Consider the following 24911-nt stretch of genomic DNA (forward strand, 5'->3'; position numbering starts at 1 on the left):
ACTTTTCAACACCCTCCTCCCAGATCCCAACCTCCTTGAGTCGGCTGTTGAACCAATGCAGAACTTTAAGCAATAGTTGGTCAGTGGTTTCAGTCTGTGCTTCCCGCAGGGGTGGAACGTTCTTTAAGACAACCACTAAAGGAGTAGCTGCCGGAGGCAGATGAAGAGCTGTGCTATTAATTTGTGCAGCATTATGTCCCAGGCCTCTAAATCCTTCAAGTTCATTAGGTGTGCAGATTTATACATTTAAAGGATGATTTGTGCAGATATTATCCTTAGTTGGTGCTATTACTGTTGTAACTCTGTCGTTACCTGGTGTACTCGTTATTGATTGAGCGTATTCACTAGACAGATCCCCTGGATCATCATAATGCCTAAGAGAAGAAGCTGGCTATTTGTGTGTAGCTGTAGCTGCAGCTGCGTTAATTCTCAACCCTGGGGCAGTAGGTTTCATAGTTGGTAAGCTCGGAAGCTTAGATTTAACTGAGACTGAGGGTGGCACCATGTTCCCCTCATTACTGATTGCGTTAGTTGAAATAGGCTCGGGTTGAACAAAAAGACCCTCAGGGGCAGAAAATCCTGTCTTGACCAGAGATTCGGAATTGGCTAGGCGTTCCTCAATCCAGCTCAGTCTATGTGTGATAGGAGGTAGCAAAGTTGATAGGAAATTCTCGAGTCTCCTCCACATTTTCTGATTAGAATTCATGCTAGAACCACACAGAGAGGCAAGATTAAGATCATAGGCGGCCGGGGCGGCAATATCAGGTGTGCTGCCCTTGTCAGCCTGGGCACGACTCCGGTTTTTATTAGTCCTTGGCGCTTTCGCAGCACATGGCCTTTGAGGGCCTCCTCCCCTCTTCAGGGTCAGCAATGGATTGAATAATATTAGGGTTATTTTTAGGCATAGACCTGGCTGACGTTCGTAGAGGCATACTGGCAGCGCTGATTGTTTGGTATGCTGGTTATTTTACAGAGTCCTCTATTGGCCCTAGTGAGATAGACACAGCATCGCTCACCTCATTGTGGGTCATAGGCATGATAGAATTTACATCTGGGTAGACTGGTGAACCAGCTGTAGCAATTGTGTCTAAAGAGGATCTTTTATTTCGTTATGAGCCCAATGATAGATGACGCTCGGTTATCTGGATTTGTTTTTCCAAAACGGATGTTGCCCGTAATATAAATTGATCTAGCGTCCCTGCAACGCTGGTGCCTTGGAAGGCGCTCACCCTCCTCCCCTCGCACTTACTCATCTTGATATTAAGATCCAAGGCCATACAGTCAACTATAGTCAATAGAAATAATCGTGCGGTATATGTACTGGATTAACAACACTGACCTTGCTGGATGATCGGGTTTAGAGGGGTGGCCCTGCCCAGCCTCATCCGGTCTCCGACGGGCTCAGACCGTCCCAGACGGCCATACACAAAGGAAGGGTAGGTGTGTCTGAGTGGTCATCTGCATGTTGATGGTTCTGCCGGAGCAGGAAGCGGGGGAGGAGCTGACACTTCTACCTGAAAGGGCTGTGTCCTGTCCCCACTCAAAGGGTTACATATCCCCCTGTAGTGAATCTGGAGTCAGTGCAGGGCAGGGCAGGACAGGGTCTTGTGCACTACAAATACCTCTCTTTGAAGTCTCCCTACTTCAAAGGCTGAAATAGGTATAAGTCCTGGGCCTCTGACACCATATACTCAGACCATTGCTGGAAGTAAGTAAGTTCTGCCAGGAAGAAGAGCTGCTGTGCTGTAAGAGGGACTGCCATTTTGCTAACTGCTTTGCTGTGTTGGCCTGCTGCCTGCTGATTACTGTGCTGTTCTGTGCTGTAGGAGGGACTGGCACTTTGCTACCTGCATTGCTGTGTTGGACTGCTGCTTCTTGCCTGAAATGGAGAAAGACTGGACCTGCTCTCTACATCGTAAGGACTTAATATTCTCCAAGGGCTTGTTAGCTTGCCTCCTGTTGTTGAAGTCTCAGGGATATCAAGGACTTCACCTTTTAACTTCATCCCAGAACCTGTACTTTACATGCTGTGGGTCTTGCTATATCAAATGGTGCCAATCCAGTCCAGGGCCCTTGAATGTGAGTTTAAAGTCTTGCATCTGTCAGAACCTGTGTTTCGACATCTCTGCACCAATCGGACTCTGATGTATTGCCGGACACTGACGTATTGCCTGTCGCGACATCGGGATCAACGCATCCCTGCCGTTGAGAGGTCTGAACCCGGCATACTGCACTCAGCACCACCGCAGCACCTAAGGAATCACAGCTTCAGGGATCAACGCATCACAGCCAGCGCATGGAGATGATCAACACATCATCTTCAGTGTGGATTAACCCAGTGCTTTGTCCTCGCATTCCGGACCCGGCATTTTATCCACGGAACAGATGCGTCGCCACTTCTGCATTTCGTTCTGTGACAAGGATTAAGGTACTTTGCTCGGCGGGCCTTGTGTGGGTCCTGTAACCAGCCTCTGCTCCGTCATGGGTGGCCTAAATGTTTAAAAATTCATATCTTGACTTTTACTTATTGGATTTTTGTCGTTTTTGTCTTGTTTCATTTAGAATATAATATATTTTTCTAAACTGGTTTGGAGTATTTTTGTGGTGTTTGCACTTTGTTACTGAGTGTGTGCACAAATACTTTACACATTGCCACTTTAGATTAGCCTGACTCCTTTGGGGTAAGCAACCAGAGGGTGAGCACAGATGATCTTTTAGTGTGTACCTCACTTACCCTGACTAGTATTGTGGTCCTGCTTGTACAGGTTATTACCTCTGCCAACCAGAAACTAGATTTCTAACGTTTTACGGCGACTGAGTAAAATTTACTCTGCCAGTGTAAAACTTCCTCTGACAGCCCAATGGTGAAAGGGCCATTGGAAGAAAAACACCGACTGTCTGCCCTATTCAGGGTCGAAAGTAAGATGGCTGTTTTTTTAGCTGTCTGTTACTGCCAGGTGTATCTTGGAAGTGAAGAATCCCACATCATGGGAGAAAACTCCTATGGTGTGGGGGGGTCATTAGTTTTTTTCTTTTTCAAAAACAAACTCCAACTTTAGAAGTTTGTATTTGAAAAAAATTGAAGGCCAGATGTCATGTCTGACGGAGACATCTGTCAAAATGTTCTACATTGACAGAAATCGCCATGATTATGGTTCCTGATAATGTATGGAAATGTCCATGGGGTTGGTGGACATCTCTAAATTTTGCAGGCAGGCGAAAGGTAGGATGGCTGACGTAAAGTACTCTGCCACCCTGTCTGCCTTTACTCCATCCACCCAACCTTAAATGAGGCCCTCAGCACAGTGAGCAAAAAATGCTGATTTACATAGCTACCCTGAGCGATTGCCAGTTGGGTGTTTGATTGCAAGTAGTATGCCTGGAAACACAAGACAGGTGAAGCTATCTTTGCATATTAATGCCAATGTTTGTGAATTTGCAAAAAGTAGTAAATTGGCATTCATTCAAGGAGTACTTATATGGGTGCAGATGCACTTCTTTTTTGATAAATTGGTCACATGAGATAAACAAATACAGACATAGCAAACCTTACACGGCCCTCAGACCCCAACTGCCAAGACATGCATTTATTTGGGAGGGTGTCTAACCTCAAACACCCCTAAACCTAGGCCCCTGGTCAAAACACCAACCTCTACATGCTGTTGGGAAGGATGTTTCCATTGCTTCAGCTATGAATATTTTCAATAATCAAGAACGAAAGTCGGAGGTTCGAAGACGATCAGATACTGTCTTAGTTCCGATCATAAACGATGCCGACTAGCAATCCGACAACGTTATTCCCACGACCCGCTGAGCAGCTTACGGGAAACCAAAGCCTTTGGGTTCCGGGGGGAGTATGGTCGCAAAGGTGAAGCTTAAAGGAATTGACGGAAGGGCACCACCAGGAGTGGAGCCTGCGGCCTAATTTGACTCAACACAGGAAACCTCACCCGACCAGGACACAGAAAGGATTAACAGATTGATAGCTCTTTCTTGATTCTGTGGGTGGTGGTGCATGGCTGTTCTTAGTTGGTGGAGCGATTTGTCTGGTTAATTCCGATAACGAATGAGACTCCTCAATGCTAACTAGTTACGCGACCCCCAGCAGTTGGCATCCAACTTCTTAGAGGGACAAGTGGTGTTCAGCCACACGAGATCGAGCAATAACAGGTCTGTGATGCCCTTAGATGTCGGATCAGTGTGTGTCTACCCTTCGCCAACAGGTGCGGGTAACCCGTTGAACCCCGTTCGTGATAGGGATTGGGGATTGCAATTATTTCCCATGAACGAGGAATTTCCAATAAGTGCGGGTCATAAGCTCACGTTGATTGAGTCCCTGCCCTTTGTACACACTGCCCATCGCTACTACCAATTGGATGGTTTAGTGAGGTCCTCAGATCGGCCCCGCCGGGGTCGACAATGGCCTTGGCAGAGCGCCGAGAAGATGATCAAACTTGGCTATCTGGAGGAAATAACAGTCGTAACAAGGTTTTCGTAGGGGAACCTGCAGAAGGATCATTGACGGCGGAGCGGCCCGAGCGACCGACAGCGCCAGCCCTCAGCCCTCAGCCGCCTCCTGCAAGCACACACCGTAGGCACAGGGCCTGGCCCTGCCCTGGTGCGCCCTGTCCAGCGGAGCGGTCCGCGGCTGCATGGGGTGCTCGGGTGAGGACCGGGCGTTCGGCGGGCCCTCTTCTACTCAGGAGGACACGACCGATGCGTGAGGGACCGGGGGCAGCTCCCGTCCCCTGTCCCTCTCCGAGATGGAACCCAAGCTCACCCGGCACAACCCCCCTGTGGTGGGGGGAACCGAATGGTAGTGCATCCCCGGGGTGGTACCACCCCTCCCTCGAAAGGCCCTGCCACTGGCTGGGCCCTCCTTTGTCCGAGTCCCAGCCTGACCAGGTTCCGGGCGACTGAGGACCGGCCCTTCTCGCGCGGCAGGTCAGCCTGGAAGAGAGGGGGCAGAGGGCCTGCAAGGGGACCCCGGCTCCTCTCGGTGGGAGGCGTGCGGGATGGGGAGCCGCCTGGCTCTTCCCTTCTGATGGCTCCGACCCAGGCTAGGGTGGTGGTGGCCTGATCGCCAGCCTGCCAGCACGGCTCGGGCCACCCGGCGGTGGATGGCTGACGTGCTGGTGGGGCGACCCTCCCTCTTTGCCAGGTACCTGGTTCGACCCGGTCCCGTGCGGGGTTTGAAGACTTGTGCGGTGCTTCCTGCTCCCGTCTCTCCGGAAGTCCCCTCCCTCGCCCATGGGTGGTTGGGGGGACTCCCGGGCCGAGCGCCTGGTAATGTTTTTTTTCTCCCAACGGTGCAGTCTGACTCCCAGAGGGGCACCCTTGAACGGGGCACCTGGGCTCTCGCTGCGCGTGCGGTGGACGGACAGCGTCACCTTCTTCCCACCTCTCCTGCTCCCACAGGTGGGCGAACGTTTTCGAAATGTTGCCTGTGACTCTTGGCGGTTGATCACTCGGATCGCGCGTTAATGAAGAACGCAGCTAGCTGCGAGAATTAGTGTGAATTGCAGGACACATTGATCATCGACACGCTGAATGCACCTTGCAGCCCCTGGTTCCTCCCTGGGCTATGCCTGTCAGAGAGTCGCTCGATCGTCAATCGCCCCTGGGCTTCCCCGGGACACGGCTAGGGCCGTTGCAGGGTTAGCTCCACTTCCCTTTATTCCACCACAAGGTCAGACCCCCCCGATCGCCCATGGCAGCCACCCTTGCCGGATCCTGCCGCAGAGGTACGCCACTGGCGCGCCTGGCTCCTGAGAAGGGGTCTGGCGACCAGTCTGCTCTGGGCCAGTCCTGGGGTGCCTGGCTGTGTGCAGCGTGTGGTTGTCTGTGGTGTTCCACCGGCTGCCCGTGCACACGCGCCTCGGGCGCCCACCTCCGCTGCCCGCTTCTCGGGGAGGTCTAACCCCCTCCAGATTCGATCTGGGGAAATAGGGCGCACGTGCTGCCAGGACGCCAGGCCCCTGCTCCAGCACGGGCCTGGCCTCCCCCTGCAGCTCCCCCTGACGCTTCGACGTTTTTCTTCTGACTACGACCTCAGATCAGACGTTGCGACCTGAGTGAATTTAAGCATATTATTGAGCAGAGTAAAAGAAACTAACCAGGATTCCCCCGTAACGACGAGTGAAGAGGGAAGAGCCCACCGCCGAATCCCTGCCTGGCGGCAGGCGCAGGAAATGTGGCGTACAGAAGACTGACTTCCTGGTGTCACTCAGGGGGCCCAAGTCCTTCTGATTGAGGCTCACCCCGCGGACGGTGTTAGGCCGGTAGCGGCCCCCGGCGCACCAGGATCGGGTCTTCTCGGAGTTGGGTTCCTTGGGAATGTAGCCCAAGGTGGGTGTAAACTCCATCTAAGGCTAAATACGGGCACGAGACCGATAGCCAACAATTACTGTAAGGGAAAGTTGTAAAGAACTTTGAAGAGAGAGTTCAAGAGGGCGTGAAACCATCTAGAGGTAAATGGGTGGGGTCCTTGCAGTCCTCCCGGAGGATTCAACACAGCGGGAAGGTCGGTGGCTCGGCCCCCGCAGGGCACATTTCTTCCGCGGGGGTGCAGGTCGGCTTCGGGGTGGCAGGTGGCTCGGCAGAGGGTGTTACAGCCCCCCTGGCAGCAGCTTCGCAGTATCCATGGGGCCGAGGGTGATTCAACCGCCTCTGCACCCTTCCCTGGGCACCCGTTCCCGGCTGCCACTCGGGGCGCGCCGGGGTGGTTGAAAGGGGGACCGGGCCCCCTGCGCAACTGTCGACTGGGGCAGACTGTTCTCAGTGCGCTCCGACTGCATTGTGCTGCCGGGTGGGGAGGCCCACGCTGGGTGCCAGGGGTCTGCAGCGATGTCAGCTACCCGCCCGACCCGCCTTGTAACACAGACCAAGGAGTCTAACACGTGCACGAGTCGGAGGGCCGAGCGAAACCCTGTGGCGCAATGAAGGTGAGGGCCAGTGCGCGCCGGCAGAGGTAGGATACCGCCGTGCTTCCAGCGGCAGGCGCACCACCGGCCCGTCTCGCCTGCTCCGTCAGGGAGGTGGAGCATGAGCATGCGTGATAGGACCCGAAAGATGTTGAACTCTGCCTGGGCAGGGCGAAGCCGGAGGAAACTCTGGTGGAGGTCCGTAGCAGTCCTGATGTGCAAATCGGTCGTCCGACCTGGGTATAGGGGCAAAAGACTAATCGAACTGTCTAGTAGCTGGTTCCCTCCAAAGTTTCCCTCAGGATAGCTGGCACTTGCAGCCCCCAGTTTTATCTGGTAAATCGAATGATTAGAGGTCTTGGGGCAGAAACAATCTCAACCTATTCTCAAACTTTAAATGGGTAAGAAGCCCGGCTCGCTGGCGTGGAACTGGGCATGGAATGCGTGTGGCTAGTGGGCCACTTTTGGTCAGCAGAACTGGTGCTGCAGGATGAATTGAACGCCGGGTTAAGGCACCCGATGCCGATGCTCATCAGACCCCAGAAAAGGTGTTGGTTGATATAGACAGCAGGACAGTGGCCATGGAAGTCGGAATCTGCTAAGGAGTGTGTAACAACTCACCTGCCAAATCAACTAGCCCTGAAAATGGATGGTGCTGGAGCGTCGGGCCCATACCCGGCCGTCGTCGGCACTGAAAGCCGCGGGGGCTAAGCCGCGATGAGTAGGAGGGCCACTGCGGTGCGCACGAAAGCCAGGGGCCAGAGCCCGGATGGAGCCGACGCAGGTGCAGAAATTGGTGGTAGTAGCAAATATTCAAGAACTTGGAAGGCCGAAGTGGAGAAGGGTTCCATGTGAACAGCAGGTGAACATGGGTCAGTGGCTTCTAAGAGATGGGCGAGCGCATTCGGAAGGGAGTCGGGTTCAGATCCCTGAACCCGGAGTGGCGGGGACAAGTGTCCAGTGCGGTAACGCAAACGATCCCGGAGAAGCCGACGAGAGCCCCGGGGAGAGTTCTCTTTTCTTTGTGAAGGGCGGGGCGCTTGGAATGGATTCATCCCCAGAGAGGGTCCTGAGCCTTGGAAAGTGTTGCGGTTCTGGCGGCATCCGGTGAGCTCACGCTGGTCCTTGAAAACCCGGGGGAGATGGTGTAAATCTCGCGCCAGGCCATACCCATATCCGCAGCAGGTCTCCAAGGTGAACAGCCTCTGGCATGTAGGAACAATGTAGGTAAAGGAAGTGGTTAAGTCAGATCCATAACTTCAGGATAAGGATTGGCTCTAAGGGCTGGGTCGGTCGAGGTTGGGACGCGAAGCGGGGCTGGACGCGCTCCGCGGCTGGACAAGGTACCTCCCTCTGGGATAGCAGCGACTCTGGACGCGAGCAGGGCCCTTCCTGTGGATCGCCCCAGCTGCGGTGGTCGCCTCTTCCTGTGCCCCCTCCCTAGGGGCGCGGGGCCGGCGTTCTGCCTCGGCTGGCACCTAGCATCTGATTTAGAACTGGAGCGGACCAGGATAATCTGACTGTTTATTTAAAACAAAGCATTGCGAAGGCCCGAGTCGGGTGTTGACGCGATGTGATTTCTGGCCAGTGCTCTGAATGTCAAAGTGAAGAAATTCAATGAAGCGCAGGTAAATGGTGGGAGTAACTATGACTCTCTTAAGATAGCCAAATGCCTCGTCATCTAATTGGTGATGCACATGAATGGATGAACGAGATTCCCACTGTCCCTACATACTATCTAGCGAAACCACAGCCAACAGAACGGGCTTGGAAGAATCAGTGGGGAAAGAAAGCTTGACTCTAGTCTGGCACTGTGAAGAGACATTAGAGGTGTAGGATAAGTGGGAGGTCCTCGGGCCGTCGGTGAAATACCACTAATCTTACTGTTTTTTCACTTACCCGGTGAGGCGAGCCCTGTGGGGCTCTCGCTTGCGGCTCCAAGCGCCCGGCGCCCACCGGGCTCGACCAGCTCCGGAGACAGTGGCAGGTGCGAGTTTCACTGGAGCGGTACACCTGTCAAATGATAATGCAGGTGTCCTAAGGCGTGCTCAAGGAGGACAGAAACCTCCTGCGGAGCAGAAGGGCAAAAGCTCGCTTGATCTCGAACTTCAGTATGAATACAGACCGTGAAAGCAGGGCCCCACGATCCATCTGACTTTTTGGGTTTCAAGCAGGAGGTGTCAGAAAAGTTACCACATGGATGACTGGCTTGGGGCAGCCAAGCGTTCATAGCGATGTCGCTTTTTGATCCTTTGGTGTCGGCTCTTCCTATCATTGTGAAGCAGAATTCACCAAGCGTTGGATTGTTCACCCACTAATAGGGAACGTGAGCTGGGTTTAGACCGTCGTGAGACAGATTAGTTTTACCCTACTGATGATGTGTTGTTGCAATAGTAATCCTGCTCAGTACGAGAGGAACCGCAGGTTCAGACATTTGGTGTATATGCTTGGCTGAGGAGCCAGTGGTACGAAGCAACCATCTGTGGGATTATGACTGAACATCTCTATGTCAGAATCGCCCCTAAACCGTAATGATACTGCAGTGCCCTGGAGCCTCGGTTGGCCTGGGATAGCCGGCCTCTCTCAGGGGGCCGGGGCGTATAGCTGCTTGCTTGGGGACCCGTACAAAAGGGGCTGCTTGCTTGGGGACCGGAGCATGGACGGAAGGGGGCAGCCTCCATCGCCCTTAGTACACTGCATGTTCATGGGGCACCCTGTGCTAAATCATTCGTAGACGACCCGATTCGGGGTCAGGGTTTCGTAAGTAGCAGACCAGCTACTTCGCTGCAATCTATTGAAAGTCATCCTCGGAGCCAAGCTTTTGTCTCTTTGTGCATGGGCGCCCATGGATGCCCTCCTCCACCGTACCCATGGATAGGTCCCTCTGCCGTCAGGCCGGCAGGTGGGATGAAGAGGGGGTAATGCAGGCCTGCGGGAGGCCGCCGCCACCCCGTGCCCTCTGGCACGGGGTCTCCCCCTCCCGTCCCTGCCCCACCGGGGTGCTGGGACGGGGGCCACAATCCCTTGTGGGTCAGCAGAGTGGCCAGATGGCCTGGGCTGGCCGGGCCTTCCTTTCCCGCAGCTCCCGGGCAAGTAGAGCAGGGAGGCGAGCAGCAGCCGCCCCGGGGAAGGAGCCTCCCGAGCGTCTGCCTCGGAGTGCCTGTCAACCCACGGCCGGACTGCAAAGGCAACTGGGTAAGGCATCCTCCCAGGACATCTGGGCGCTGGGTCATCCCAGGCCATCTGGTCACCTGGCTGCGTGACCAGATGGCTCTGCGGCCGGGTGACCAGATGGCTCTGCGGGCAAAGCGACCAGATGGCCGTGCAGGCCGGGGAACCAGATGGTCCTGTGGGCAGGGTGACCAGATGGCCCTGTGGGCTGGGAGACCAGATGGCCAGCCAACCGGCCGGCTGGGCTATCTCCAACTTTTGTCCTTCCCCAGAGTTCTGCAAGCCCCCACTACATGGGGGCTTAATAATCAATAAGCTCCCCAGGCAGGCTGTCGGGGAAAGGACGGGACCTGTGCTTAACCCTCCTTGGCTCCAGCCGAGGGTCCGGACGCTGGGGACGGGGGTCCACCAGGGCCCTGGGAGGCTCTCCCCAGCCTGGCTAGGGTTTGGAAGCTGGGACCGGGCCCAGGGTTCGTGCTCCATCCCAGGGTCACACAGTACGGGAGCCCCCCGTCCTGCAAGACAGCCAAGGGTCCCGGTGCTGGGGACAGGGGTCCACCGGGGCCCGGGGAGGCTCTCCCCCTGCCTGGCTAGGGTTTGGAGGCTGGTATCCGGCCCGGGGCTTGTGCTCTGTCCGGCGGGCCCCGGGGTGCAGGAGCTCCCCGTCCTGTAAGCCAGCTGAGGGTCTGGGTGCTGGGGAATGGGGTCCACCGGGGCCCGGTGGAGGCTCTCCCTGGCCTGGCTAGGGTTCAGAAGCTGTGACCGGGCCCAGGGCTTGTGCTCTGTCCCAGTGTCCCAGGGTCCAGGCGCCTCCGTCCTGCAAGCCAGCCGAGGGTCCGAGCGCTGGGGACGGGGGTCCACCTGGGCCAGGGGAGGCTCTCCCCAGCCTGGCTAGGGTTCGGAAGCTGGGACACGGGGCTCGTGCTCCGTCCCAGGGTGCGGGAGCCCCCCCGTCCTGCAAGCCAGCCGAGGATCCGGGTGCTGGGGACAGAGGTCCACTGGGGCCTGGGGAGGCTCTCCCCGGCCTGGCTATGGTTCAGAAGCTGTGACCAGGCCCGGGCTTGTGCTCTGTCCGGCGGGCCCTGGAGTGCAGGAGCCCCCTGTCCTACAAGCCAGCCGAGGGTCTGGGCACTGGGGATGCGGGTCCGCCGGCGCCCGGGGAGGCTCTCCCCGGCCTGGCTAGGGATTCGGAAGCTGGGGCCGGGCCTGGGGCTCGTGCTTCATATGGCGGGCCCTGGGGTGCGGGAGTCCCTGTCCTGCAAGCCAGCCGAGGGGCCAGGCGCTGGGGTCCACCGGGGCCTGGGGAGGCTCTTCCCGGCCTGGCTAGGGTTCAGAAGCTGTATGTGTAAGTGCCTTTTGTGAATACCAAAATGAGTAAGTTACTCAAAATGAGTAAGTTACTCATTTTGGTATTCACAGAAGGCACTTACTCATCAATGAGTGCCTTCTGTGGATATCAAAATGGTAGTAAGTTTAGGATTTTGTCTTAAGTTAGTTCTGTGAATCGGGCTCAAACACCTCAACTTAATAAACCCACACTGATGCCAGTGTTGGATTTATTAATAAATGCACACAGGCACACCTTAGAAATGCCCACTGAAAACCTACTGATTACTAATGTATTGAGTGAATGATTTCGACCAGCCATCCACTATAGACAGGTTTCTGACCTCCTGAGGTGAAAGCCTTCGCACTCGAAGGACATAAACAAAGCCTGCTCTGGGCAGAGGTGTTCCCACCTCCTCCAAGCAGAATGGACATTTCAGGGTGAGAAGTTTTAAAGGCTCTGCCAACTTTGTTATGCGATCCGGGCCTTTCCAGATAGTGGAGGTGCCCATCCCCTGTCCTGACCCCACTTTTTGGGTTACAACACAGGTGGAAAACTTAGATTAGGCGGTATAGCCACATTCGTCCAGCACTACCTTTAGGGCAGGCCAGCTGATGTGGACCTCACTTTTCAGATTCCTCCATGTTGTTTTTGGAACGAAGTAGCCTTCTAGGGTCAGGGTTATGCCCACTTCCCAAAGGAAGTGGTCATATAGAAGGTGTAGAAACCCTAAGGTAGGTAGCCCAATGGCTACTACCTCTCACTAAGAAAAAGAAGTGAAATGAGGGTCTAGGGGAATATATTTACCGACCCTGACATCTCCGTTCCCCAGCTTTATATGACAACAACAATAGGAGAGATGTCCGGTCAAGAAGAAAAGAAAATGTGTGTGTCCTGTGCTAGAGACTAAAGAGAACTGGCAATCATACAGCAACAAAAAGGATAACACCTGGCTGAGAAATTCCCATCAGCCCACCCTTCTGGCGGAGCATCATCACGTGGGATTTAGATGGTAAATCCAGACATCGCCCAACTCATCAAATGATGGTGCGGAGTTGGATACCAAAGGTGAACTCTACCCAAGGTGTATCTTAATGGTGCTAATGGGGTGCAGTGCTGTAGTGTAAAAATGTGAGTGAAGGTTAAAAATGACTACCGAGACACAAATTAAGTTTAATCAGGATTGTCTAGGTGCCAAGGTTAAAAATAACGCCTGATAGTCTGAAACTGACCTCACCTCACCCGGTAAGTGGACGCTTGGCCGACGCCATGCCCAGCTGCACTGCGGCCTCTCTGCGGCGCTCCCGTGGCGGCCTGCGTCACGGACGCGTCGCCTTCTGCAGACCGTAGCTCAGCGGCTCCGGCCTCGGGTCCAGGCCGCAGGCTTCAGGCCTCCGAGCACCTCCAGCGTGCACAGCGTTCTAGGCCTGCTGCGTGGTTCAGGTTGCCGCCTCCCGCCCGATGGAGCACGTTCCCGCCATGGCTGCGCCGCCTTTGCTTTTTTTTGCCTTCCATGCACCCTTTGCTCCTACCACAGCTCGGCCCTTAATGCTCTTCCTTAATCCTGCTTAGAGGGCACATAGGGCACAAGCCTTTAAGACGGAACTATCCGGGTCCTGAAATACTGTGCTGGGGCTTTGTTTGTTTTTATTTTTTTTAAAAAGCTTCATTGAATCAGTGAGTTAAATAATGTGAGCGTCCTTCAATCGGTTTAATGCATAGCAGAATACCATTCATGATTTTGCAATTGCAGAGTTTGTAGATGTGAATTGGATATTGAATGCATCTGGCTCCACGTGAGAATCTAAAACGATTCATGCTCGAAGCAATACTAACAGAAGGTCCTGTGATTTGATCAGTAGCAGCAAATGCCCATTGTACACGAAAGTGCAAGGAAGCCCAATTGCTTATTAATTACGGCAATCATTGTGCTCACTTTTGAGGTCGACCCACCCCCGAAACAGGAAACTCGTGGTTGCCCCACTACTATAACGTGGTGCTATAAATTGTATTGCAATTGCATTATATATTACCCCTGACAGTTTGGCGAACCCCATTTTTGCTTGTTCTCTGCTGCCCACGGAACCCAGGTTTATATTTTTTCAAATTATTCCGCACCGGATGCGACTCAGAAGTCCTGACCCTCTCTTCCTATGAGGCACTGCGGCTCTTGTTGCTTTGTATTGTGGGACTGGCTGTCACGCGACCCGGAAGTACTGGAATCACGGGCAAATGTGTTCCGTAAAAGATCAATAACGGGCTCGGGCGGATTTTACGGACGGTTGGTGTAAGTAGAGGAGCAGTGGTGACTCTAGTTAAGATGGCTTTGGATTCTTCATTATTATTTTATGTTTCCGTGGCATGACGTTTTAATGAAGACTGTACGCTTTCAGTTTTCGAGGCGTATGTTTGTGTGCCTGCAGGACAGGCACGCCCGTGCCTCCTTGATTACATTTTCTCCTTTTTTCACTTCAGTGCATCAGAGGAGAGGCCACGTTGAGTGTCAAGGCCTTTCAGCTGGCGTGCCTCATAGAGCGGGAGCTCCTGGCGGTGCCAGTTGTCTCGGGTGACAACTCCTGACAGCAGCAGCTACGCATCGAAAGCCTCGAGTGCTGCGGACATGATTTGTATCTGAGTTCAAGTGATGGCTGCATCCGTCGCTTCCTGCTGGAGGCGAAGAGCCATCCAGCCACGGGGCTGACAACTTTTACTGGCTCCCGGCAATTGCAGCAAACACTACTGGGCCCAAGGAAGCCAGTTACAGAACTCTTGCTGACATGAGCAGTCTGGAGCTAGTGGCTGCTGCCGGGGCCCGAATAAAGGGTGCCACTGCATTTACCCTCAATGAAAACCCTGCAAGCGGCGGAGATCCTTTCTGTGTAGAGCTGTGCCTCATCTCTGCCAAGCGCCGTGCCTTTCAGATATTCCTGGTTTATGAGGATCACGTTCAGATGGTCAAGGAAGTCGTGACTCCCGAGCAGCCCTGCTCCCTTGCAGTGGATGGACACTTTTTTGTGCTGCTTGGCCCTCACCACTCAATACATCATCATGAATTACAACACTGGTTCATCACAGGACCTCTTCCCTTACAACAGCGAGGAGAAGCGGCCTATAGTGAAGCGTATAAGTAGACGGGAGTTCCTGCTGGCCGGTCCTGGTGGTTTAGGTGAGGCTCTCTAAGCATGTTGAATTTCAGTTCGTTAATTGCTGTAAGCACTAGTTTTTGTTAGGTCTCGCATTTGCGAAAGATTAAGCTATTGACATTGTAAATGACAATGCCATTATTTATCTGTTTTAAAAACCAACACAAAAATAAACAATTTGTCATTTGCAATGCCAATAGCTCTAACTTTGTCAAAGGCGAAACCGTTGCATTGTAAATGCTTGTTTACTTTTCCTCCCATAGGATTGCATTGCGCGTACAAAAAGCACAGGTTTAAGCTTTTTTCTTGCCTGTTCATATTTTTATCGAAAACTGTACTTTTAAAAAAACTAAGTTCTTGAATTTGAAGTATATATAAAATAAAGTGTTATTTTTCTAAATTGGTCTTGGATTTATTCATTGAGTGTGTGTCTCATGTATTGCCTCTGTGAATATAACAAATGCTTAGCACTACTCTCTGATAAGCCTAACTGCTAGACCGCACTATCACAAAATAGAGCGTTAGTATTATCTACTTGAGCCTCTGTAAACCAATTGGGGACCTACTGGACTCTCTGCGCAGTGTACTTTGTTTTAGTACACTATATAGAGAGACAGCTTCCTACATACCCCTTCCTACAAAGTGCAAATGTTCTCAAACTTTTTTTACAGATACACACAAGCACACAGCCTATCTCGAAGTAGAATTTCCCCCTAAAAAATGTCAAAGCCAATAGGCCTGTACTGTTAATCCTCAGGCAAACCTATCTACTGATTCACATGTATAGATTTACATAATTAACAGAGTTCATCAACACACCAAATTAGAAAAGATACAAAATTGTTTTATTATCAATATTTAAGTATAGTACGCACGTTACATATACATTTCGATAAAAACATACAAAAGATAAAGCTCTAAAAACACACCATAACAGCCAATCACATCTATCATAACCCATACATGAACATGGATCTTATTTGATAAACAAATAATGAAAAATCCTCTGTAATTGTGTCTACTTCTTGATAATGAACCCTCAAATCTACACTGACATGATTGTTTGTGATTCAGTTTATAGCAGAAGGATCCAATCTCCTGATATCAACAACAATAGATAGATCTGATACAACTGGAGTACATAATGCACTTCGCGTTTGTCTCCAATTTCATCGTGACTTTTAGTACATCTCTCGGCCAATAGGTCTCACTTTTTTTAAACAAACATTTCCAAAAGCCAGAAGGTGTGGCTTGTAAAATAAAACTGCATGCCAGCCCTGTCAGCTATGCTCATGCTTATTAGTAAATATCCCTTAATAGGACATATGCCTGTGCATTAGCAACTTCAGTACCATAGGTAGTTCCCTAATATCAGATATAAATAATTTTATCTAGCAGGCTGTAGTACCTTAGGTTGTAACTAGGGGTCAGTGGAGTCAGAAAAACATGTTTTGTGATGCAAGTTGCAGCACCTTAGGCTGCTACTGGAGGTCTCTTGAGTCACCCTAATATTTTAAGCCCATACCAGGAACCGGTAGGTAGAAAAAAATAAGTTGTAAATAGAGAGTGGAGAGCATATGGAGTAAGGAAGAAAACAATTATATCCATTGATATTTAATAATAATGAAACGAGTGAGCAATGTGCAAATGGAAAGATAATTTTCTGATGTGAGCTGAACAAGGATGCAACTCATCTAATAAAAACACTGCACCTGGAGTCATACACAAATCATTTTTCATAGACTGTAGTGCCTTCGGTGGTTGCAAGGTGTCCCTCGAATCTGAACCAATTCTTTTCCCAGTAGACTGTGGGACCTTAGGTCATTACAAGAGGTCCCCAGAGTCAAACATATGTCCTTTCTGTAATCAGGCTGTGGCAGCATTGGCTGTAACTAGTATCTACAACTTCAACAATTGCTAGGAATTGAACATTTCCTAACTTTCGTAACGGAAATTTTCAATTTTATTAAGGACTCATAGGCAAGGATTAGGCAAATTCTTTCTTCCATTTATTTATACATCAGCCATTTTAACACTTCAACTTTTCAAGAAAAACTCTATTTCCCAAAACCACAGGGATCATGGAGTGTAACAGTCAGAACAACAGTCCACCAAATAGGAGTCAGCTGTGCTGATAACCAATCTTGTCCTTCGTCGGAATCCCTCTTTCTTGCTGCGACCATGCCGACAGTCGAAGATCTTTACTCTGGTTTTGTGGACTCCAATCCTTAATCCTTAAAAAGAGAGACATGTGATTGCCAGGAAATTCGAGGAAAAAAATCCCTGAAAACAATTATATCAACATTATTGGTCAATAGGGAAGGAAAAAAACAACTTGAAACTCAGTTACTTACATTCATATGTCAATCCGATAACCCGGGTGGGTCATTCTTGATCTCAGGGCGGGCTAATCCTCTCCTCAGAGTCCTTTATAGAATTGAAACTTTCCGTTACGAAAGCTAGGAAATTTTAAATTCTATGTCAGACCCGGAGGCAAGGATTAAGCAAGTTTAAAGCTTGTCCACTACCAGAGCCGCAATGGAGGAGACTGGTTTGAAATAGAACCTTTTGATGGTTGAATCAGATGAACAGACGCATTTAGGATGTTCTCCAAGTGAGTTCCCAAGACAAATGCTTTTGAAGCCATTGCACCCCTTTTCAAGTGTGCCCCAAGGACTTTGTTATCGACACCAGCCTCTGACATCAGCCATTGAACTCACATGTCGATAGTCGGGGATGACACAGCACTGAAAGGCTTTCTCAAAGTGATTAACAACTGACGTTCCCCATGGGGAAGTAATTCTTCCGTCAGGCATTCCTAAGCCTTAATACATCACTCTACACACAATTTGGTACCTCCGGAAAGGCTGGGTAAGAAATCACCCGGGATTGGCATTTAGTCTTGCGTGAAACATGGAAGGTCACTCCATCAGGTGTAAAGGAACGACCTGTGATATCTAGAGCCCGAACATCAGAAACTCATCTACATGATATTAAGCATAGAAGCATCACCAATTTCGCAGACAATTGCTTGTGAGAAAGATACTTGGTGCTCGGCCAACCCGTCAGAAAGTTTAGGATCTTGTTCACATCCCAAAGGACCGAATACCGTGACTCCGGTGGAAGCGATAACCAAATCCTCCAAAGGAGTTTTCTGACTACCGGATGTTCACCTACCGGAGGGTTCGCCACATTGGCATGACCTGTAGAAATTGCTGAGCGAAAAGTATTGATCGACGATTGGCCACACCCTCCGAGGCCAGATAACCAGACATTTAAGGTATGGACAACGTCTGCCCCCACGGGGTCCAAGTTTCCTTGCAGACACCAACCCATCCAGTGGGCACAGGCTGAACGATATCTCTTGATTGTTCTGTCCAACCACGCCCGATTGAGGAGGTCTGCAGCATTTTTCGAATGGCCAGGGACTTGCCATCGAGTCTGTTAATGCTCCACGCATGAGAGGCAGTGAACCGGACATCACCAGCGGGTGAGCATTACCCGCTGGATTGCTCAGGAGATGAGGCAGTGGGGTAGTCGGATTGGAGAACCCTTGGAAAATTACATCAGAATTGGAAACCACACTTGTGACTTCCACACTGGGGTGACCACCACTAAGTCTGACTTCTGCCTGCGAACCAGAGTCGTCAATCTCATGACCAAGGCGAAGGGGGGAAGACATACCCCAGTTCCGCTGCCCAATTCTAGAGGAAGCCATCCGTGTCGTCGCCCCCGGATCCGGTCTCCAAGTGAAGTTTCTGGGGAGTTGGTGGTCTAGTCGAGACGCAAAGAGGTCGATCAAGAAAGGGTCCCAAAGAGCTGTCAGGGCCTGAAAAACCGGGGGGAACAGTTTCCACAGACTGGAGTCCCGCAGGTAACAGGACTGCCAATCTGCCACCTGATTGTCCAGCCCCGGGAGGTGTTCCGCCGTCACTGAGATCTGGTGTTCAAGACAGTACTCCCAGAAGGTCTTGGCCAGATCCGCCAAAGCCTTGAAGCTTGTGCCTCCCAGATGGTTGATGTAGCGCACTGCCGCTACATTGTCCATCTTGAGAAGGACACAGGCCTGCGCCCGGTATCTGATCCAACAGCGAACGGCGGAAGAGCCTGCCATTAACTCCAGGCATTTTATGTACAGGGATTGTTCCGCGGTGGACCATGCGCCTCCGGTGGTGAATTCTCCACAGCAAGCTCCACAACCCGAGCTGCTGGTATCGGACTCTATCACGAGATCTGGTTGGAAACTGAAGAAGGCACAGCCATTCCATGCCTCCATGTGGGCCAGTCACCAATTGAGTTCCTCCTTGGCCTCCTCTGACAACGGTATTTGCTGGGCATATGAGAGAGCCCTCCGCACGTGAGATTATTTGAGCCTCTGGAGTGCTTGAAAGTGAAGGGGGGCTCGGTAACTTAGCCTGAATCGAGGCAGACATGAGGCCGACCACTCTGGTAATACTGCGCAAGGAGGTCTGAGGTTTCTTTAGCAGTTGTTGAACCTCGTTTCAAATCTTCATCACCTTCTTGGACGGGAGACTCAACGTTGCCCTTACCGAGTCTATGACGAAACCCAGGAATGTGATTGTGGAAGAAAGGGAGAGGCTGTACTTGGTCTGTTTGATCACAAATCCCAGCGATTGGAGAAGAGACACCACAGAGCGCACCTGTAGGCAGAGAGCCTGAGGTCATTGATTCTTGAACAGCATACCGTCTAGGTAGACGATTATCCAAATTCCCTGCTCCCTGAGATTTTCTACCACGGAATGCAGAATCTTGTTGTAGCATCAAGGTGCTGAGGAGAGACTGAAGGGCAGAGAAGTAAACTCAAAAGTCTCGTCCCTCCATTGGAACTGCAGGAAGCGGCGGTGAGGGGGAAAGATTGAAATTGTCAGGTGAACGTCCTTGAGATCCAATCTGACCATCCAATTGTTGGGGCGAAGGAGGTCTCACAAGAGATGGATACCCTCCATCTTGAAGTGGCGATAAACCAGCCACTCGTTGAATTCCCGAAGGTTTATAACTGGGTAATTGCCCCCATCCTACTTCTGAACCAGAAACAGTTTGCTCAAAAAACCTGCTCCTGAGGGAAAGACCTGAAGATTGCTCATTGTTCAGCAACTCTTCTACCTCCCGCTGAATCAGGCAAGCCTCCTGTCCTGAGAAGCGAACCTGCCTGGGAGGTACCGGTTGAACGGGTGACCCATAAAATTCTATGTGGAAGCCTTGTACTGTCTGTGCATCAGTAATAAGGGACTGCCAACTGTTGAGGAACTGAGCCAATCGACCCCCCCAAGCAAACACATGAGAGAATTAAAGAACTCACTGTGGGAAGAGCTGTTGCCGCCCCCACGGGTGCCGTTCCGCTGTCCCCTCTGTCGACCACGTCCCCTGGTCAGATAGAAGCCTCCGAATCATGAGGAGTCCTGCCATTGCCAACTCTGAGATTGTTGTCCTCTGTCGGAGGCGCCTTGAAAGGAATGGCCAGCCGAGGACCCCCTACCGCGGCCAACCACGGAGGAAAAAGGTGTGTTAAATATGCGCTTGACCGTCGATTGGGCCTTATCTAACTAATTAAATGTTGACCCCGGATAGGAGTCGTCGGAAGGTTGGGGGGAGGCTCCCTGGTCCACACTATCCAATAGAGGAAGTGCCGCCTGTATGTCCACCTGGGGGAGGGGTTCTAGTTCAAGATATGCTTGCTTAAGTCTGGCGAATGCATCCAGATCGACCCCATCGGAATGGGTTCGCTTGCAGGGTTTCTCTGCGGGAGTATCAGTGGCCTGCTCCTGAGGTTTTGTGGCAGAAGGCCTGGGAAGATCTTACCGCTGAAGAAGGGGTGGAAGGCACCTTTGTGCCAGCTGAATGAGTCGCTTCTCTAGGGGGGCCACTGCCTTCGAAACTGCCCTCACTATAGAGGCATCCACCGCGTCACAGAAGCCATCTGTGACGGAGAAATAGGGTAAGGTAGGGGTGGACACCCACCAGGTAAGAAGGAGCAAACAACACTGGGCAAAGCCCAGCCAATATGGGCACCCCAAGGGGTGAATAATGCTTGACTTCAGGCAAGGCAAAGGATGCCTTTATGACAGGGAAAACCCCAGGTCAAAACGAAGCATCTGAAGCAGAAAAAACACCCTTATCTCAACACGGGTCAAAATCCAGCATGGGCGTGTCTGCCAAAGAATATGCAGCTTCCTTGCTGCAGTCTTACCCCGCGGATGTAAAGCTCCAGTCCGACCGAGACTCATAGAAAGAACGCGGGTGGAGGCGCTCGGCAGCAGGCCATAACTGACGCGCTCTCCGCCTGCGTCTCTGAAGGAATTTGACAGCAGGGAGGTGTGCCCTCTAGCGGTCAGCGGACTGCCACCCCTTCCAGTCCCGGTCACAGAATCGTAGCAGGGACGGTCGCGAAGGGACGGCAGAGTTCCTGCGGCCGTTAAAACAAAGCAGAAGCTTTGATCATCAAAAATAGCCCATTCTTCAAGAAAACACCCATGGCAGTAAAAATAAACAACAGGAGGAGTGAACTCCACACTTAACTGAAAACGGCAGCAGCAAAAAAAGGGATTCCGATGAGGGACAAGATTGGTTATCGACGGCTGACTCCTGATTGGTGAACTGTTGTTGTGACCGTTACACTCCATGTTCCCTGTGGTTCTGGGAAATTAAGTTTTTCTTGCAAAGTTGAAGTGTTAAAATGGCTGCTCTATAAATAAATGGAAGAAAGAATTGGCCTAATTCTCGCCTCTGGGTGCTGACATAGAATCTTGGCAATTTGTTGGATTTAAATGTAAATGTACAGGAATTTATATAGCGCAAATCACCAAGCGGTTTCTAAGCGCTTGCTTAGGGAACCCGTCCTGGTATTCCCCTGTGAGATAACCCAGGCAGGGTATCCGCAAGGTGAAAGCCAGGCATCCCGCCGCAAGGGGCCGTTGTGGAGATTAAGCAAGCTTTGCCAAGAATCGCAGAGTGTGAACCCGTGAATCGAGTAGGCACCGGAGCGAGAATTGTCGAGTCCATGGACATTTTTTTGGACTCTAGACCCCGCCGAGCCGGGAATTGAACCCTGGTCCCGGGCTGACCTCTGCTTCCAGGTCTGCCTCCTCTAACCAGTGAGCCACACCTCTCCACATAGATTTAACTTTATCCTTCAAATCCCAAAAAACATGCCACGGCTGCCACCTGCTTTGGATTGTTGAAATCGCTAAAAAATGCTTCTAAAATGTCTCCCTTTAGTCACCCGGAAGGGAATTGCACATGTCCTGATCACATCTAGACTAGATTACACAAATGTTCTTGATATAATTGAATACAAAACTCAGGTAAGTGTTGAGAAGACTTTATTCTCTTTCACCACCACAGTCCAATGAGCTGGAGTCAGCTGTGGAATCTTCAGGACAAGGTAAGACTGAACCAAGGGAAGGAAGGAGGGGGGGGAACGGAGTGTACCAACTACCGGATTATAACACACCTCTTATGCAAGGTGAACAAAGGAAAGGGAAAGGAGAAGAGGAGAGAGAGAGAGAGAGACTAAAGGAAGCACAGGGAAAGGTACGAAAAGCAGATCATCCAAGTACAAAGCATGGATACCAACTGAACATACTCTGCCAGAGCAGGTAAACTTGAACACCATAACTCAGGTTAAACTATAGTCTTTGGCCCACACCGGAGTAGTCTTATTTCTCTGGGAAATTCTGGGATCTTGAGGTACCATATTACCAGTAGTTCTGTCTTGATCGGACCGGTCAATGTTCCTAGCTCCTACTTGATCCGATTTGTTGCTGGGCCCTTTCCCACCTTTGTGAGGAACAATTCTGTCCATACTCCAGGTTTGGCCATTTTCAAGCTGCACCACATTCCTGCCCACCTTGGAGATTCTGAAGGGTTCAGAAACTCTGGAGACCTCTCTCCTGTGAGGTTTAGGAAGGTCTATTCGAACCATATCTCCTTCCTGAAACAAATGAAACTTGGCATGCTTTGTGTGGTCATATTTGCCTTTATATCTGGCCTGGTATTCTCCCACTTTCATGGAAATTTTGTTACGGTCCACTATACACTCCTTTGCCTTCTTCAAGTTAAGAGGGAATAATCACATTCTTGATGCTCTGCCTTTTAAGGACATTATTGGGGATTTCCCTGTGATGGTGTTGGGAGTAGAGCGATACGCCCAGATGGTGTCTTGTAGAGCAGCTAAGTTTATAAAGTACAAGGGAACCCAATTCGGATCGGTCAGAGACCTTGGGAGCTAACTTATTTTGAGAGACTGTGGTCCCTGAGTAAGCAAAGAGTAGAGAGGAAATTAATATAGCACCAATCTGTACTATATTTAGCCATTATCCAGCCGGATAAGGGAAATTTAATATGCAAATAAATTAAAATAAACAAAACTTGTGAATTAATTACTGTCGGACACAAGCCTGTATCCATGAACTCACATAACAAGGGAAAACAAAAAAGGCTCAGACAGCATGTAGTTGTCTGTATCGGGTAATCACAATAAAACAATCAACAATTGCAGAGAGGTCACATTTACACTGTAGCAAGGATCCTGCTCATACACAGAACTGTGCATAGAGATTTGGAACCTCAGTGAATTAGGGTGTGCCGAAACTCACCTTAGTTGCCTAAATCCCCTACCAGACTAGCAATCAGTGTCTCATTGGTTCATCCATACCCACAATGATTAGACAACCCAGAACATGGAACTTAGAATACCTCAGGCAATGTGGAACACATGAACACTCTTTCGTTATACTCTCATATCAGTCCAAAATGGGGAGTAAATGAAGACACGTGCAAGTTTGAAATATTTATTTCTAATGCCGTGTTCTCAGGCGCAGTATCTTAGCTAATACAAGCAGACATATTATGAGCAACAAGATTATCAGCATAGTTACTATTCCATAAAATACAAAAGGAGAAAGCATGTTAAAATGCTAAATGGAAATAGGCTAGATTACACCTAGATTTCACGCTCCCTTGCTATTAGGTTATTTTATATCTACAGAAGGTCTCTTGGGTTTACAAGGGCGGCCCCATACCTCTGGTCCTAGTAGAAATGGATCACATCATTTTCTACACCAGCTCTCTGCATGCGAATGTTCTCCAAAGTGTGTGTTTGCATGCCTGCGCAGTGCATTATTAAACGTGCCAAAATCAGAGGTGGCCACAGCTGCATATATGTTATGTCTAGAACGTGCGCTGATCAGACCGGACAACAGCCACTGTGTTGAAATGACCTTGAAGGCCTCGGCACTCACCGTTCAGACAAAGCTTACCAAGCAAAGCTGCTACTATAGGAAAACATATTATTCTCGTGTGAAGCAAAACACTCTGCTAGACTCTAAACATTTGTAATAATGTGTGCCGTGTGCAAAGGCAGCAGCAAGGACAAATGGCGTTTAAACTTCTAATATGCTCATGCTAACTTAACACAGTGTAAATGCACGGCACATCCCGATGACACCCTCCCTTGATCCGAGCACGGATAAGACAAAGGGCAAATTTGGAAAGCAGAGTTCAAGAACAACCGTCAGAACCAAGTTCAAATTGCCACAGGGAAAAAACGGGAACAAAAACTCTATAATTTGAATGTACTTCAAATCAAGTAATTCTAGCCATGGACACAGGGAAGTCAATTGCTCGGGGCAGGAAAAAAAATGAAACTGAGAAAAAAAATCAGATGTCCAACTCGTGCCCTCGGCCATGGAAGAGAGAGAAGTGATGACATGACTCAATCCAATATTGTATATGCAAAATATGTAGCAACAGCCTCCAATAGGAAGTCACTGTTCTCATCCGAAAACATGTCAGCCATCCAATTTAGCAAAGGGAAAGAACATACATGTTCTTCAATTACCGCAGCCTCTAGCACCCTCAGAGGGCAACTCGGCGTATCCTCAATATAGCTGCAGGCCAAGAAATCTTGCGCCGCTGCGAAAACATCCCAACGTCCCAGGACTCCATGCATCGCTGCAAAGGCCATAATCCCTCCGCCAGAACAAAGCAATTCATGAGCAACTAAGGGGCTCATAAACTGATTATAATCCGCATCGGGAGACACCGTATTGCAGAGACACAAATCCAGGGCCCAGTCGAAATCGCAACTCAGGCAATGAAAGACAGGCTGGACGCATGTAAAGTAGGAAAATTGAAATGATAATACACAAGCCGCACTCAATGTAGCAAGAGGCAGCGCTCCATAAAGTTCAAGCATTCGGCCGCGGAGCAGCAGCTGTCGTGACAGATCTTCTCGCAACACAGGACATGCATCCATTTGAAATAAACAAAACAGCAGAAGTACGCCTGCAACCAGAGCCAGCATTAAGGGAAATCCACCAAACAGGC

At 50.6% G+C, this 24911-nt stretch overlaps 2 non-coding genes and 1 pseudogene across 2 annotated transcripts; all 3 read left to right on the forward strand.

Annotated features, from left to right (window-relative positions):
- The first annotated feature begins 3403 nt into the window (after positions 1–3403).
- Positions 3404–4521, forward strand: LOC144776958 (18S ribosomal RNA; annotated as a pseudogene).
- Positions 4522–5448: 927 nt separating this feature from the next.
- LOC144779717 (5.8S ribosomal RNA) lies at positions 5449–5602 on the forward strand. Its single transcript, XR_013600712.1, has one exon. It is a non-coding gene; the product is annotated as a 5.8S ribosomal RNA (ribosomal RNA).
- Positions 5603–6046: 444 nt separating this feature from the next.
- On the forward strand, positions 6047–9748 carry LOC144778041 (28S ribosomal RNA). The gene has a single exon (XR_013600633.1). It is a non-coding gene; the product is annotated as a 28S ribosomal RNA (ribosomal RNA).
- The last annotated feature ends 15163 nt before the right edge of the window (positions 9749–24911 follow it).

This window comes from Lissotriton helveticus, chromosome 1_1, assembly GCF_964261635.1.
Source record: "Lissotriton helveticus chromosome 1_1, aLisHel1.1, whole genome shotgun sequence".
NCBI lineage: Eukaryota > Metazoa > Chordata > Amphibia > Caudata > Salamandridae > Lissotriton > Lissotriton helveticus.